Source organism: Carcharodon carcharias, chromosome 14 (genome assembly GCF_017639515.1).
Source record: "Carcharodon carcharias isolate sCarCar2 chromosome 14, sCarCar2.pri, whole genome shotgun sequence".
NCBI classification, from domain to species: Eukaryota; Metazoa; Chordata; class Chondrichthyes; order Lamniformes; family Lamnidae; genus Carcharodon; species Carcharodon carcharias.
The window spans coordinates 57,268,760-57,286,767 of NC_054480.1; positions in this window are offsets into that span (position 1 = coordinate 57,268,760).

Below are 18,008 nucleotides of genomic sequence, written 5' to 3' on the forward strand. Positions count from 1 at the left end.
TTGAATGTGGGCATTCACGCCTGCCTCCACCACATTTCCAGGCTATGCATTCCAGACTTGAACCACTCACTGAATGAAAACGTATTTTCTCAGATCACATTTGTTCCTTATGCAAATCACTTTAAATCTGTGCCCTCTCATTCTTGATCCTTTTACGAGCGGGAACAGTCTTTCCCTATCTACACTGCCCAGCACCCTCACGGTTTTGAACACTTCTATCAAATCTCCTTTTAGCCTTCCCTGCTCCAAGGAGAACCATCCCAACCTCTCCAATCTATCTTCATAACTCAAGTTTCTCATCCTGATGTTGGTTTGATGTTGCTGGCTCAAAATCCTAGAATTGCCTTTCTAACTGCATGGTGAACAGATCATCAATGCAAGGACTCCAGTCAAGAAGTCCCACCATCACCTTTCTCATGGCATCTGGAGATTTTTTTGTTTTTTTAAATATATTTTATTCATAAAATATTTGGAAGAACATTACAAAACATTTCTAAATGGCCATCACGAAAAGTACAATCATTTTCAACTTTTACATATGGATCACGAGGTGCTTCAATACAGTCAATGAATATTACAGTCATTTCAATATGTTCATTACAGACAGTCAGACAGTGCAATGGGATTGGAGTCATCGACATACATCATGTTGCACTCTGCGGTGCTTCAATACAATTATGATACATTTAGTATTCACTAAATACATCCATTGTGAGTCGTATAGCCCGAGGGGTCTCTGCCTTTCCCATCCCCTCGGTGCACCATGACAGAACAGTCCTAGACAGCGACCTTTCCCCATTGGGCCTTTGTGGCAGCTGTCCCAAGCTTTAGTGCTTCCCTCAGCAGGTAGTCCTGGACCTTGGAGTGTGCCGGTCTGCAACACTCGGTCGGGGACAACTCTTTGCACCAGAAGACCAACAAGTTTCGAGCAGACCAAAGAGTGTCTATCACTGAGTTGATGATCCTCCAGCTGCAGTTGATGTTTGTCTCGATGTGTGTCCCTGGGAACAGCCCGTAGAGCACAGAGTCCTCTGTCACAGAACTGCTTGGGATGAACATCAACAAAAACCACTGCTTCTCTCTCCAGACCTTCTTTGCAAAGGCATATTCCACAAGGAGGTGAACAATGATCTCTTCCCCACCACAGCCACCTCGAGGGCGATGTGCAGAGGGGATGAGACTCCTGGCGTGCAGGAAGGATCTGACAGGATTCTGTCCAAGGTCATCGCCAATTGGGTCAAGCCTGCTCTGGAGTTGGTGATCCACCCTGACCAGACCTGTGCTGTGACTGGCAGGAAGATCTCTGACAGCCTTGCACTACTCAGGGATATGATTGCCCATGTACAGGACAGTGGTGTGGACACCTGCCTCATTAGCCTGGATCAGGAGAAGGCCTTTGACAGAATATCACACACCCCCATGGTGGATGTGCCCCTGTGCGAAGGGAATCCGCAACTGAATTCAACTGCTCTACACTAACATCAGTAGCACAGTTTCAATCAATGAATGGGAATCAGAAAGATTTCCTATTAAATCTGGAGTCAGGCAGAGCTACCATCTCACCCCTGTCCTGTTTGTGTGTTGCATAGAACCCTTTGCTGAGTCCATCAGGAAAGATCCGGACATAAGAGGAGTGATGATCCCAGGCAGTGGAGGCACTCAGGTCAAAGCCTCCCTGTACATGGATGATGTCGCCGTCTTCTGCTCGGGTCAGTTGTCGGTGCGCAGACTGATCCACATCTGCGACCAGTTCAAACTGGTCTTGGGAGCCAAGGCAAATTGTAGCACGAGTGAGGCCATGTTCTTTGGGAACTGAGCTGACCAATCCTTTGTCCCCTTCACCGTCAGGTCAGACGGCCCGAAGGTGCTGGGGATATGATTCGGAGGGACGGGGGCATGCGTCAGAAACTGGAAGGCGCTAGTGGCTGTGGTGAATAGAAAACGGCATGTGGGAGCGACACTCCCTCTCCATTGCGGGTAAGAACCTGGTCATCAGGTGTGAGGCACTCTCGCTGTTGCTGTATGTGGCGCAGGTCTGGTCCATTCCTCACACCTGCACGATGGCAATCGCCCGAGCCATCCTTCGTTTTATCTGGAGGTCGAAAATGGATCGTGTCTGCAGGGACGCGATGTACAAGCCTCTAGATAAATGGGGAAAAAACGTGCCCAACATCATGGCCCATACTAATGGCCACCTTTGTGTGTGTCAAGCTGTGTGTAGACCCTCAGTACGCAAACACCAAGTGTCACTACGTGCTGAGGTTCTACCTGTCCTCAGTGTTGCGAAGCATGGGTCTGGCCACGCTGCCGTGGAACGCTCCAAGTAGTTGTACTACCTGTCCCTCGTGGAAAAACTTATGCAGAGAAAGAACTTTGACCACAAGTCCATCAGGCAGTGGTCGGCACGTAATGTCCTAGAGGCCCTGTGGGAAAAGGAGATGATGGATCCTGTCGGATGGTTCCCTGAGCAGACTGTCAACGTCAATTGGCAGAATGCCTCATCACCAGAACTTTCCAACAAGCACCAAGATGTAGCTTGGCTGGTGGTGAGAAAGGCCCTCACCGTCAGATCCATCCTACCTGCCAGGACATCTGGAGATCGGCAATAAGAGCTGCATTGACAGCATTGCTCACATCACAAGAGCAAATATATAAAACAAAATGTATGTGAAAATCCACCTTATAATCACACTGACATTTTGCAAACATTCACAAACAAAAGCAATATGCCCAGTGCATTCAACAATATAAAGCTTCACGTAGTCATGGCTTAAAAAGTACTTAACTGTAATTTCCACATTTCTTGGTTAGACGGATTGCAAAAACTAATGACAGGTCATCAACCTAAAATGTTAACTCTGTTTCACTCTCCACAGATGCCACCTGACCTGTTGAGTATTTCCAGCATGTTCTGTTTTTATTTCAGATTTCCACCATCTGGTGTATTTTGCTTTTGCAGAAACAAATCCAGAGTTATAAATTAATTTGTTGCATTTTAAGTGGACCATGCTGTGCCACTATCATTAACACCCCTTTGTCCTTTTGTCCATGACATCTCCAGCAATCTCTCCTTTGCCTCCACCTATCACTGGCCTTCTATCCAGCTCCACCAGCTCCACCCCTCTTAAACAGTATAAATTTCATCACAGAGATAAAAACAAAAAAACTGCGGATGCTGGAAATCCAAAACAAAAACAGAATTACCTGGAAAAACTCAGCAGGTCTGGCAGCATCGGCGGAGAAGAAAAGAGTTGACGTTTCAAGTCCTCATGACCCTTCGACAGAACTTGAGTTCGAGTCCAAGAAAGAGTTGAAATATAAGCTGGTTTAAGGTGTGTGGGGGTGGGGGGGTGGGGAGAGAGAGAGATAGGGAGAGAGAAGTGGAGGGGGTTGGTGTGGTTGTAGGGACAAACAAGCAGTGATAGAAGCAGATCATCAAAAGATGTCACAAACAACAGAACAAAAGAACACATAGGTGTTAAAGTTGGTGATATTATCGAAACGAATGTGCTAATTAAGAATGGATGGTAGAGCACTCAAGGTATAGCTCTAGTGGAGGTGGGGAGAGCATAAAAGATTTAAAAATATTTAAAAATAATGGAAATAGGTGGGAAAAGAAAAATCTATATAATTTATTGGAAAAAAAACAAAAGGAAGGGGGAAACAGAAAGGGGGTGGGGATGGAGGAGGGAGCTCAAGACCTAAAGTTGTTGAATTCAATATTCAGTCCGGAAAGCTGTAAAGTGCCTAGTCGGAAGATGAGGTGTTGTTCCTCCAGTTTGCGTTGGGCTTCACTGGAACAATGCAGCAAGCCAAGGACAGACATGTGGGCAAGAGAGCAGGGTGGAGTGTTAAAATGGCAAGCGACAGGGAGGTTTGGGTCATTCTTGCGGACAGACCGCAGGTGTTCTGCAAAGCAGTCGCCCAGTTTACGTTTGGTCTCTCTAATGTAGAGGAGACCACATTGGGAGCAACGAATGCAGTAGACTAATTTGGGGGAAATGCAAGTGAAATGCTGCTTCACTTGAAAGGAGTGTTTGGGCCCTTGGACGGTGAGGAGAGAGGAAGTGAAGGGGCAGGTGTTGCATCTTTTGCGTGGGCATGGGGTGGTGCCATAGGAGGGGGTTGAGGAGTAGGGGGTGATGGAGGAGTGGACCAGGGTGTCCCGGAGAGAGCGATCCCTACGGAATGCCGATAGGGGGGTGAAGGGAAGATGCGTTTGGTTGTGGCATCATGCTGGAGTTGGCGGAAATGGCGGAGGATGATCCTTTGAATGCGGAGGCTGGTGGGGTGATAAGTGAGGACAAGGGGGACCCTATCATGTTTCTGGGAGGGAGGAGAAGGCGTGAGGGCGGATGCGCAGGAGATGGGCCGGACATGGTTGAGGGCCCTGTCAACGACCATGCGTGGAAAACCTCGGTTAAGGAAGGAGGACATGTCAGAGGAATTGTTTTTGAAGGTAGCATCATCGGAACAGATGCGTCGGAGGCGAAGGATCTGAGAGAATGGGATGAAGTCCTTACAGGAAGCGGGGTGTGAAGAGCTGTAGTCGAGATAGCTGTGGGAGTCGGTGGGTTTGTAATGGATATTGGTGGACAGTCTATCACCAGAGATTGAGACAGAGAGGTCAAGGAAGGGAAGGGAAGTGTCAGAGATGGACCACGTGAAAATGATGGAAGGGTGGAGGGGTGGGCGTGTCCGGCCCATCTCCCGCGCATCCGCCCTCATGCCTTCTCCTCCCTCCCAGAAACATGATAGGGTCCCCCTTGTCCTCACTTATCACCCCACCAGCCTCCGCGTTCAAAGGATCATCCTCCGCCATTTCCGCCAACTCCAGCATGATGCCACCACCAAACACATCTTCCCTTCACCCCGCCTATCAGCATTCCATAGGGATCGCTCCCTCCGGGACACCCTGGTCCACTCCTCCATCACCCCATACTCCTCAACCCCCTCCTATGGCACCACCCCATGCCCACGCAAAAGATGCAACACCTGCCCCTTCACTTCCTCTCTCCTCACCGTCCAAGGGCCCAAACACTCCTTTCAAGTGAAGCAGCATTTCACTTGCATTTCCCCCAACTTAGTCTACTGCATTCGCTGTTCCCAATGTGGTCTCCTCTACATTGGAGAGACCAAACGTAAACTGGGCGACCGCTTTGCAGAACACCTGCGGTCTGTCCGCAAGAATGATCCAAACCTCCCTGTCGCTTGCCATTTTAACACTCCATCCTGCTCTCTTGCCCACATGTCTGTCCTTGGCTTGCTGCATTGTTCCAGTGAAGCCCAACGCAAACTGAAGGAACAACACCTCATCTTCCGACTAGGGACTTTACAGCCTTCCGGACTGAATATTGAATTCAACACCTTCAGGTCTTGAGCTCCCTCCTCCATCCCCACCCCCTTTCTGTTTCCCCCTTCCTTTTGTTTTTTTCCAATAAATTATATAGATTTTTCTTTTCCCACCTATTTCCATTATTTTTAAATATTTTTAAATCTATTATGCTCTCCCCACCTTGAGTGCCCTACCATCCATTCTTAATTAGCACATTCTTTTAGATAATATCACCAACTTTAACACCTATGTGTTCTTTTGTTCTGTTGTTTGTGACATCTTTTGATGATCTGCTTCTATCACTGCTTGGTTGTCCCTACAACCACACCAACCCCCTCCACTTCTCTCTCTCTCTCTCTCCCCCCCCCCGCCCCCCCCACACACCTTAAACCAGCTTATATTTCAACTCTTTCTTGGACTCGAACTCAAGTTCTGTCGAAGGGTCATGAGGACTCGAAACGTCAACTCTTTTCCTCTCCGCCGATGCTGCCAGACCTGCTGAATTTTTCCAGGTAATTCTGTTTTTGTTTTAAATTTCATCACATCTTTACTTCTCTTTAGCTCTGAAGAAGAGTCATACAGACTCAAAACGTTAACTCTGTTTTTTCCTTCTCTACAGTTGCTATTCGACCTGCTGAGTTTTTCTAGCATTTTCTGTTTTTGATTAAAATTATATTCTATATATAACACAGCCACAAAGCATGGTAGATTAACTCACTTGGATGTAAGCTACAGTTCTGTACAAGTCATGGCATGTCAAGAAGTGATGAAAAGGACTAATTCATATAATATCAAGGTCCTTTGTTTAAAAGTTGTTAGAAAGTGGATAGCCCCAGGGAGTTTGTTAGCTTTTTAATCATTAACAACCGCAAGCATGTCTAGCTAAATAACGGTGAAATGGGACAAGCACATAATAATCTTGTTAAGTGGTCATTATTGATGAATAAACAACAAGGAAGCACTGGTCTGGAGACCCTCTTAAAGACAATGACAATGAGCTAAACCAGGCATCAAGGGAAGGCCAACATGGAAAGGCAGTTAAGTGATGATTGATCAACCAGATGGTCAGAAACAAGGTTTTACCTAATATGGCACAGAGCCAAGTTGGGAAGAGTGTACAAAGGATTTGTAAGATACCAAGTGCGCATCATCATCAAGAAGAAGAGAAGACAGAAGATAAACTTTTATCAAGTGACAAGGCCCCCAATCAACTGAAGGTTGAAGACTGATTTTCCATCGTGAACGTGACCTGTCCTTTGCTAAGTATCATAATTTAGTGCTTATTGTGGAAAACTTAATAAAGCCTGTAAAGCTTGTGAAAACACTCTAGTACCCATGTCGTTTTGTAGCTAGTTTGAGCTGGAAGTCCCTTCTAGATATGCTCTCCGAACTTAGTCTGTAATTGTAATTGACCTAAACCTTACAATTAAATTAAAGTAAATGCCAGATCTTACATGCAGGCTGGCTGGACTGCCTTGGAGGCAGATTCTGTTGAGCACAGATGTCCAAACAAGAGGAGCCCCCTCAACCAACAAAAAGGCTGTTAGGTTTCACTTGGTGGCCTCATCACATGGCTGGACACCTCTTGGTAAAATACCAGTTGCTATGAGAAGAGGCCATAAATTGGCCCAAGGGTGAATAGGTCCCCTCATGCCTCTCCAGCGGTGGGTTAAACGATGGCCACTGTGCCACCACCATGGTACCCAATTTTATGGCCCTCCCCACCTACCAGCCCATCCTGGCATGGGGGTGGAAGGTGGGGGGGGCATAAAATTCCATCCATTAAGTATGAGAGAAACAGGTGCCAGTGCTGTTGTGTCAGTAGTAGGGCAAGCCAGAAGGGTTAGTGGATCCTTCTGGTGGATGTTTAATATCACATCTTCATCGCTCTACTTTAGAAAACCCCTCTCTCTGCTAACAAGTGATGGTTGGCTTCCAAGTGCCCTAATCTCTCCTTTTTTCTCAATTGCAGGTCCATGTTGGGATTAGACACGGCCTCTGGCAACTCTCATGTTGTTTCCCGTTACTATTGCTTTTTTCCCAGTCTCCCGAAGGTTGAATTTTGGTTCATCATCTTTGGAGGTAAACATTAATTGGCTGTAGCTAAAAGTTGTGCTGTAGTTTATATTAAGGAAATGAAGATTCACATATCCCTGTATAATACTGAAGTTCAGCAATTCAACATACTTTTTTTGCACTTGTCTGAATAACAATCATTTTTATAGGTTTACATAAAGAATTGCAAATTAACTTGTATCTTTATTGACAAATAGTCTAAATGTGTCTAAAATGATAGCAACACTTTGAAAGCTGTTTCATTAATATTTATGTAGTTACAGTGTAATGAATCCTAATTATATTATTAGTCATGAATCTTGAAGTGCAATATAATGTATAATTGCAGAGCAATTACTATTATTATCTTTACATTGTGGTCAATAAGATATGAATTCCATCACCTGGATCCTTATAATGATAATGGGAATGATACCCATAGCATAATTCCAAATTTGGTCCTGTGGTTCCACTTTTCTGATCAACTCTGTTGAGTTTGTACTATAAACAGATCAAGGGTAAAAGATTTATCGCATGCAAAATCTTGCTAATAGCTTAGCTGAGACCAGAAATTGACCATATGGACGGTTGTGAGCACAACGCCAGTCCTGCCCAATGTTTCTGCTATGTAGGCTGTTATGCAGGGCTATGCAACAATTTGGAATGTGATGAGCAGCAAAATAAACAGGCTACTCACACCAGTGAGCTCGCGTGAGGGCAGAGCATCAAATCCAAATAGTAAAAACCCAAGTGGCTGGAAAGAGTGGGGAAAATTGCAGCTGTGATTGGAGGAGCTGCGAGAGTGGGATAGGGGAAATCTGTGTCTGGAGGTGCAGCGAAAATCATCAAAATGGAAACTGTGATTGCAGGAACAGCAAGCAAAGGAAAGAGGTAATCTCTGATTGGGAGAATGGTGAACAGAAGAGAGAGGGTATCAGTGATTGGGATGAGCAGTGAGTTCAGGTGCAGGAGCAAGGGAGGGGTGTGACCGTAAGTGAGCAACTCACAGTGAGAATGTTGGGAAGTGACACCCGAGGAGGTCAAAGATTGTGATGGGGAGAGACTCAGGAAAAATTCTCATTTTCGGGTCAAGGGAGGGGCGGGGCTGAGCCAGATAAATGTGACGGGGCCAGGGCAGCATTTTGTTTTAGATCTAGTCTCAGGATTTCTCCCTGTTCAGAAGCTCTCAATAGTATTGCATCAACATGGAACTCAGTGACCCAGAAAGGCCCACAGAAACTAAAGTTCACAAACCCAGTGGACATGACCCATTATGGCCAGATAAACACGCACAGCCTGAGGTGAAGTTGATCAATGAATTTAACCTCAATGAACACCTAAGGCTTCCTGATTGGCCAGTTTATGATGCAGATTGTATTATTGATCATATATATATGGAACATAGCCAATTAACATCTACCTTTAGCATTAACTGAACCACATATACCAACCTGGAAATCGCAGGTTAATTGAAGAGTTCCAGCTTAATAAATAATGGATGAGAGACTAGATTATGTTAGTTTCATTTCACTCTTTGGCACAATGAATGGATTTTTAAGGTTGTTTATAATCTAAGCTCAGCCTTTCAAGCTGTGCACATCCTCCCTGATCTCTTTGCATTTAATCTACACTCGAAACCGTGAGCTCTTATTTCAGGAAATAGAGCAGTCCAGGTGGGGGATCTGTGAGGAGAGGTGTAATGGGATAGATATGAGGAGGGATAAAATAGTATGTGTGAGGAGAGGGAGAATGCAACCAGTCAGCGGAGAGTTGCAATGGGATATGTAAGTGTCGAGGTAGGTGCATGAAGAGAAGTAGAATGGTAGGTGTGAAGAGAGAGAGAATGACATTTGTAAGAGGATGAATTCTGGAACAGAATTTGAAATTTCTCCCATGAGGACACTTGCAAGGAAAATATTTGAAATGTTTGTGCAACTTTAAGAGGCTCGTCCCAAGTTTTACTGTGATCCTGGAGCCATTCTGTGATTCTCCTGTTAGTCACTACTGGCTTAATTTACATGCATATGTCTGACAACCAGTGGCACTGTGCATGTGAGGTTCCTGTACTTATTATATTTGTGCACCAGGGATAGCTTACAGCTGTTGAGGTGAACAAAGCAACTATCAGCGTCAGTTGTGAAAGTGGAAGTGAGCTCTTCCTGCAGTGGAAGAGATTGCAGAAATGTAAGCAAAGATTTCTGAAGTTAGGTATCATTTTTTTAAAGTTGCCTTTTTTTCTACCTAAAGGCATTTACACTTGCTTTTAATTGGTTCTTAAGGGATAGAAGTGCCAACTGAATTAGGACTGCACAGAGGCCAACACTCTCCCAGCATTAGGTACATAGGGGAACATGGGAAAAGAAGTATGCCATTCAACAGCTCAAGCCTGTTACACCATTCAACTAGATAATAGCTAATCTGTATTTATTTTTATTTATACAATTATGCGAAATGGGTATCACTGGTAAGGCCAGCATCTATTGTCCATCCCTAATTGTCCTTCAGAAGGTGATGGTGAGCCACCGCCTTGTGGTATTCATACATCCTCAGTGCTGTCAGGTGGAGAATTCCAGGATTTTGACTCAGTGACAGTGAAGGAACAGCAATGTATTTCCAAGTTAGAATGTTGCATAACTTGGAGAGGAATTTGCAGGTGGTCTTGCTGGTCTTGACTTGTAGAGGTCATGGGTGTGAAAAGTGCTGTCAGAGAACCTTGGCAACTTCTTCTAAGGCATCTTGTAGCTGATAGCCACTGTGCACAATGGTCATTTGATAAAGTGCCACATCAGAGGTTATTGCAGGAAATGAAAGCTTATGGTGTAGGGGTAACATATTGACATGGATCGAAGACTGGCTGGCTAACAGGAAGCAGAGAGGAGGAACATATGGGTCTTTTTCAGGTTGGTAAGATGTAATGAGTGGCCACAGATCAGTGCTGGGACCTCAATTGTTTACAATTTATATAATTTAAACAATTTATATAAATGACTTGCATTGAAGGAAAGGTAACAAAAATTTGCTGATAACACAAAGATAGGTAGGAAAGTAAGTTGTGAAGAGCTCATAAGAAGTCTAGAAACAAATATAGGTAGTTTAAGTGAGTGGGCAAAGATCTGGCAAATGGAGTATAATGTGGGTAAATGTGAAATTGTCCATTTTGGCAGGAAGAATAAAAGAGAAGCATGGTGAGAGATTGCAGAGTTCTGAGATGCAAAGGGATCTGGGTGTCCGAATGCATGAACCACAAAAGGCTAGTATTCAAATACAGTAAGTAATTTGGAAAGCTAATAGAATGTAATCATTTATTGCGAGGGGAATTGAATACAAAAGTAAGGAGGTTATGCTTCACTTATATATGGCACTAGGGAGACCACATTTGGAGTACTGTGTGCAGTATTGGTCACTTTATTTCAGGATATAATTGTAATTGCAGTTCAGTTTACCAGACTAATACCTGGAGTGGGTGGGTTGTCTTAAGAGGAAAGGTCGGACAGACTAAGCTTGTATTCGCTGGAGTTTAGAAGAGTAAGGGGTGATTTGATTGAAACATATAAGATCCTGAGGGATCATGACAGGGTGGACGTGGAGAGGGTGTTTCCTTTTGTGGAAGAATCTAGAACTAGAGGTCACTGTTTAAAAATAAGGGGTCACTCATTTAAAACAGAGATGAGGCAATTTTTTTCACTCAGAGGGTCGTGAGACTTTGGAATTTTTCCTGAAAAGGTGGTGGAAGCAGAGTCTTTGAATATTTTTAAGGCAGATGTGGATAGACTCTTGGTAAGCAAGGGGGTAATAGGTTATTGGCGGTCGTTGGGATGCAGACTTCAGGTTCCTATCGGATTAGCTGCGATCTTATTAAATGGCGGAGAAGGCTCAAGGGGCTGAATGGTCTACTCCTGCTCTTTGTTTGTTTGTCAAGGGGCTGAATATTTGCGGTGGTGGGTGGGGTGCCAATTAAGTGGGCTTTTTGTTTTATTCTTTCATTGGATGTGGGCATTGCTGACAAGGCTAGCATTTGTTGCCCTTCCTAAACTGCCCTTGAGAAAGTGGTGATGGTGAGCCACCTTTTTGAACCGGTGCTTTGTATTGGATGATGTTGAGCTTCAGTGTTATCGGTGCTGTCTTCATCCAGACAAGTGGAGAGTATTCCATTACATTCCTGGCTTGTGCTTTGTGGATGGTGAGCAGGCTTTGGGGAATGAGAAAGTGAGTTCGTTGCTGCAGAATACCCAGCCTCTGACATGCCCTTGTAACCACAGTATTCATATGGCTGTCTGGTTAAGTTTATGGTCAATGGAGACTCCCAGGATATTGATGTTGTGGGCATGCATTGATAGTAATCCTGTTGACTGTCAAGAAGAGTTGGTTAGATTCTCCCTTATTAGAGATGCTCATTATTTGGCACTTTGATGACGCAAATGTTCCTTTTCCACTTATCAGTCCTAACCTGAATATTGCCCAGTGTTTGCTATGTATGGACACGAACTGCTTCAGTCTCTGAGGAATCGTGAATGATCCTGAACATTATGCAATCAACATTGGACACATCCATTTCTGATTTTATGATGGAAGGAAGGAATTGGTGAAACAGCTTAATATAGTTAGGCCTAGGACACTATCCTGAGGTACTCCAGCAGCAATGTCCTGGGGCTGAGATAATTGGCTTCAAGCAACCAAAGTTACCTTTTTGTTAGATATGCCTCCAGCCAGTGGAGAGTTTACGTATGATTTCCATTGACTCAAATTTTGCTACGGCACCTTGACGTTATACTTGATCTATTGCTACATTGATGTCAAGGGCAGTCACTCTGATCGCATCTCTGGAATTCAGCTTTTTTGTCCATGTTTGCAACAAGGCTTAACAGTTCAGGAGCTAAGTGGCCCTGGCGGAATTAAAATTGTGCATTGGTGAGTAGGTTCTTGGTGAGTAAGTGCCACTTGGTAGCCCTGTTGGTGACACCTTTCATCACTTTTTTGATCATTGGCAATAAATTTAGAGTAGTTGGTAATTGGCTAGATTAGATTTGCCCTGTTTTTTTGTGGACAGGATAAACCTGGGCTATTTTCCACTTTGTTGATTTGTAGCTGAGCTGGAAAATTTGGCTTGTGGCATGGCTCTGAGCACAAGTCTTCAGCACTACAGACAGGATATTGTTCAAGCCTAGGCCTGCTGTAACCACTACCTTCAGCCAATTTTTGATATCACATGGATTAAACTCTAAAATCTAATTGGGTGAAGTCTGGCATGTGGGATGCTCGCGACATCTGGAAATGGATCATTCACTTAAAACGTCTTGCTGAAAATGGTTGAAAATGCTTTAGTACTCATTGACTGGTCTCCGTCATCACTGAGGATGGAGATGTTCGTGAAGCCTCTCATGTTCACTGTTTAACTGTCCACTACCAATGATCACGTGATGTGACAGGACTGCAGAGCTTTGATGTGGCCTGTTAGTTGTGGGATCATTTAGCTCTGTCTACAGCATGCTGCTTCTTCTGTTCAGCGTGCATGTAGTTCTATGTTGTTCATGGGGCTGAATTTTCCCAGAATTGCACTAAGTGCGCTAGTGGGCAGGTAAAATGGAGCCCTACCTGCTGATGAAAATGGTGGATTTTCATGCCTTATCATCCCGAGCCTGCCTCATTATATATTCGCTGCCAGGAAAAATGCTGTTTCATAGTGGGTAGGCGGGCTCTCATTCGCCCGTTCGCCATCACCCCGCTGTTGCATCCCACCGGCCGCCATTTTTAAAGCAAAGCCTCATTGCCACTGCTGCCTGGGAGACATGGCCTGCAAAGACAAAAAGACTACAGGCTCCTGCTTCAACGATGGGTCCCTCGAGCGATTGCTGGATGCTGTGGAGGCCCACCAGAATGTGGTCTTCCCTGCTCTGGCTGCAGGATGCGTAGCAATGTCACCAAACATCTTGGGAGGTGGAGGCAGTGGTGGTCAGAAGAGGACAGCCACCCAGTGCAGCAAAAGGATGAATGATCTCCTCCGTTCCACCAGGGTAAGTCACTCTTTCATCACTCCCAACTCACACACTTACAAACCCATCACACACCCACAGGGCGCTCACTCGCCCCCAGTGCAAGGGGCATTACTATTCATTCTTTCACACACACTGTCATTGTCCTCATCCCCTCCATGGGACCACTCACCACTAACACAGGCCAGGCATACTTACCATCTGGCCTGGCAGGCGTCCTGATTCACTCTCTCCATCTCTATCCATGCAGGACAAACTGGCTCACAACAGGAGGGAAAGGTTGCTGACAGGTGGAGGGATGCCGGAATTCAAAGTTTCCACAGAATTTGAAAACAGAGCCATCCAACTGGCCGGCAATGACCGGGACCAATCCTGTGCTGATGCTGAGGTTGGCGCTGCTCTACCAGGTGAGGATCCAGCAGTGCAACATCCATCAGATAACCATGCCGTGAGTGATGTGTCCTCTTTCACAGGCCACTGTAGGAAAATCTGGAATGCAGCAGACAAAGTCCACAACCCAGAGCCTCCAATCAAGCTCTGAAGAAACCTCCAAATAGAAATCTGAAGGCACCCTCCCTGAAGTCCTGTCACACTGCTCACCCACGCCCTCCATCAGCGCAAGGACACACACCTCAGTGGGACCTAGCTTTAGAGTAGACTCGGGACCACAATCTGGTGAGCACATCATACTTTCTGATCCACAGCAGGCGGAGGTGGAGGCAGGGCCTCCAGGTCCCTGGCACTCGGAGGATTGCTGGAGGCCAGAACGTTGCTGAGACCGAGTCAGATGACGAGCCACTGGACTCAGTCATGTCACAGTTGCTGGAGCTGCAAAGGAAAGCTAGGGAACAACAGGAAGGGATCGCCGCTGAACTCCTCAGATTGTGAGGCATGATGGAGGAGTCTGTCCATCTTTAGGCTGAGGTGATAGCGCTGGCATTGCAATGCATCGAGGTCAACACTGGCAGGTTGTCGGCCGCCATGGAGATTTGACCTCCAGGAAGTCATTCCTGCACTGCTGCATGGGCTTAACTCCATCACTGATGTCATAGTTAGCCTCCAACTGTGTGTACATGAGAAGGGTGCTGGGCAGCTCGATATCACTCCAGCTACCCTTTCCACTCATGGAGTCAGCCAAAGGCCCTCGGGCACCCAAAAGGAGGGGGATCAGCAGGTGCACACTCTGGGGCCATCCATCCAGGTGACTCTGGGAGTGACCAGCCCATCCAAATCCCCTCTTCCTGTGACCTCCGCAGATCCACCTTCACAAGCCGAGGAGGGTGCTACTGTCACACAGCAGGACCCCGAAAGCGTGCCGGAGCCCTCCAAGTCTTGGCCATCCAGAGGACGCCTGCCAAAGTCATCACAGACAGGATGTCCCAGTCAGCAGGCTGTCTCCACCTTTGCTGTGGATGTTCGGGGAGCACCAAGACATAGTGGTAGGGTTAGGACAGTTAAGGAGAATTAGTTGCACAGCCTGGGCACTGATACATAATGTTCACTATTGTCAATAAGCTCCCAAGAATGTCTCCCTGCCTATGGCTTCTTGTTCTGTTGAGCAGTGTTCTTGTCATTCAGATATGAAACCTTTCTGCACAGGATAAAAGGCAGGTGTCTCAGCCCAGGGCCACTTCCCTGTGCTCTGTGCAGCCTTCAGACAACAGTGATGGTCCGGCCTCACATTCCCTGGAAACATTACTGATGCCTGCACCTCGGTGGTGCTCGTCATTGTTGCCAGAATCTCTCATACTCTCTGTGTGCTCTCAGTGCCTTTAAGGTGGGGCTGGCCCCCAACCCATCAACATCTGTGACCTGTGATGTTGTGCACCAGCTCCTGAAGGGTTGAGGTGCTGAAGGCGGACACAGCATCAGATGCATCTAAGGTTTGATGGCTGCGTCTCTGAAATGGCCCTGATCATGGAGCGCAAGTGAGCTGCCCTCAGCCAGACAGGAGTCAGACATTCTCAGAGGCCATTTGAAGATCTATGGAGTGTCCTCACTGCATGCTGTCATCATGCTCCTGTGATTGAGCGACTTTAGGGCCTCCACTGCATCTCCATGACAGGAGCATTCTCTCAGAGGGTATTGGTGCTGATATAAACCAGACTGGAGTCAAACGTTCACTGCTGTGATGTGAGGATCTACGGGGACACCTCATTGCATGTCATCATCATCCGCTACAAGTCTGGCAGCTATAAGCGCCTCCCAAGTGCACCTGCCTTGTCTAGCCAGTATGAGAGCCTCATCCCCATCATCGTCACCACCAAGGATCCCCTCACTTTCATCCGTCTCAGCATCCTCCTCATCTGAGGAGATGTGCAGCTCCTCTATCTCCTTCTCAGCCAGCTCGTCTCCCCATTGCAGCGCCAGGTTGTAAAGGGCGCAGCAGATGATGACGATGCGTGAAACCCTCTATGGACTGTATTTCAGGGCTCCACCAGGCCGGTCCAAGCACTGGAACCGCATCTTCAGCATCCCCATGGTCTGCTCCACCAAGTTGCGAGCTGCTGCATGAGGCTCATTATAGTGTCGCTCTGCTGCAGTCTGAGGCTGCCGCACAGGTTTCATCAGCCATGGCCTCTGTGAGTAGCCCTTATCCCCAGGAAGCCAAACTTGCAGCCTCTGTGGAACCTGGAAGACTGCAGGGGCCTGCGAGCGATTCAAGATGTAGGCATCTTGCACACTCCCTGGAAACCGTGCGCATTCCTGCAGGATGCGTTTCTGGTGGCTGCATGTTCAGTGAGTGGTAGCCCTTGTGGTTGGTGAAGTCCGCTGAGTGTAGCAATGGAGACCTGAGCTCCACATGAGTGCAGACAATCTCACCCTGTGGGAATCCCAAGATCAGGGTGAATCCAATGGCCTTTGCAACCTAGCTGTCCCGGTCTCAGGCGAAATGCACAAAGTTGTGTGCCATGGAGGAGATGGCATCTGTGACCTCATGGATGCATTTGTAGGTGGCGGATTGTGATATCCCACCAAGGTCATCTGTGGAGCCCTGAAAGGAGCCACTGGCATAGAAATTGAGCACCATAGTCACAGCCACAGCCACTGGCAGTGGATGCCCTCCATGTCCCCATGATGCCAAGTCCTGCAGTAAATGACAGATGTCAGCCACTAGGTCCCTAGACATGCACAGTCGTCGACGACACTGATTCTCAGTCATCTGCAGGAATGGCAGGCGGCATCTATAGACCCTGGGTGCCGCTAAGCCACGGCTTGCTCTCGCTCCTGGGCAGCATGTACGGGAGTCCCTGCTGCCCCTTCTTCATGAGGTTGCTGCTCCTGCCTTTGCATGGCCAGGAGCCTCAGTCGCTCTCTCCTCCATCTTCTACAGTCTCTGTCAGCCATCAGGCATACAGCTAGCTCACAAGGATCCATGACCTTGACGTAGTCCTCCTGCAGCATGAAAGAGAGAGAGACGTGGTTATCATGGCTGTACTTAGCACCTTTCCTGGCCCTGTGTGACCATCCCTTAATGCTTCCCGGGGAGTGCTGGTCACCCCTCGGATGGCCAGAGATGAGTGCACTGCATGGCTGCCCTGTCACCTATGACATTGGGGACACTGATCCAAACCAGGATGCTGAGTTTGCAAGGGGCTGTAAGCACCTCCAGCAGTGACTGCTACATGGCCAGCATTGGCGAGGAGATTGTACAACGTGTGCAGTCCAACTGTTCCGCGGTCCAATAAAGTGGTGGCGAACTTGAAGCCTGTGCCGTGGAAGAATGGGGCTGGGGGGGGGCGGGTGGCAGGTTGAGGGTGAGGTAGCGGTAAGATATGGGGTGCTGGGTGGCCCTTTGGTGTCTCTGCAATGCTTGCATGAGTGGGCAGGCTAGGAGCCTGACCCCATCATATCACTGTGGCTGCGCCTGATCTGTCTTAGTTGTAGAGACATAGTCAGTTTATACATTGAGCCATGGCCATTTCCCTTGCTTAACCTGTCCCCTACCTTGATTGCCTGTGACCAGGATATCGCGCCAGAGCAGCACTTGACTCCCCTATCCCCCCCCAGCAGTTGCCTCTGAGGCTGGCCAGCACTTGACCCCAGACACTCCCCACCCCTCAGCAGTCACCTGCGGGGCCAGGCATCAGTTTCTCCCAGCGCCCCTGAGGCCTGTAAACAATGGGTGAGCTGTGGAGAATGCTGCTGCTCACTGGCCTCAGTTCCCCCAAAGTGAAGGCCACCAAGTGCACATTGCCTGTGTGCTGCTGTGAAAGACATTGGTGTGCTTTCCCGCTGACGTGGATGGACGGGACGGCAGGCTTCCAAGAGCCTGGTGGGATGACCTTTTAATTATATGCTAATGTATTACAATTAGCTTCCCGCTGGCCGATGGCGGGAAACGTGGCCCGCCGTTGGCGGGCTGAGCAGAAGACCACGACCTGCCTTCACGCTGTCGTGAAGCGGGTCCCGCCATATTTTCCACGCATGCCGCCTATCTCACCCGGTGCCAGCGGGCTTGGAAAATTCCGCTCATGGAGCTCCGAGTCATTGTTGAGGACTTCTTGAGACACTCCCTACTGACTGCGTACACTGTGCTGCCATCTCTGGTGTGATTGTCCCGCTGGTGGGACAGGACATACCCAGTGATAGTCATGGAGGAATGTGAGCATTGGCTGTAAGCTATG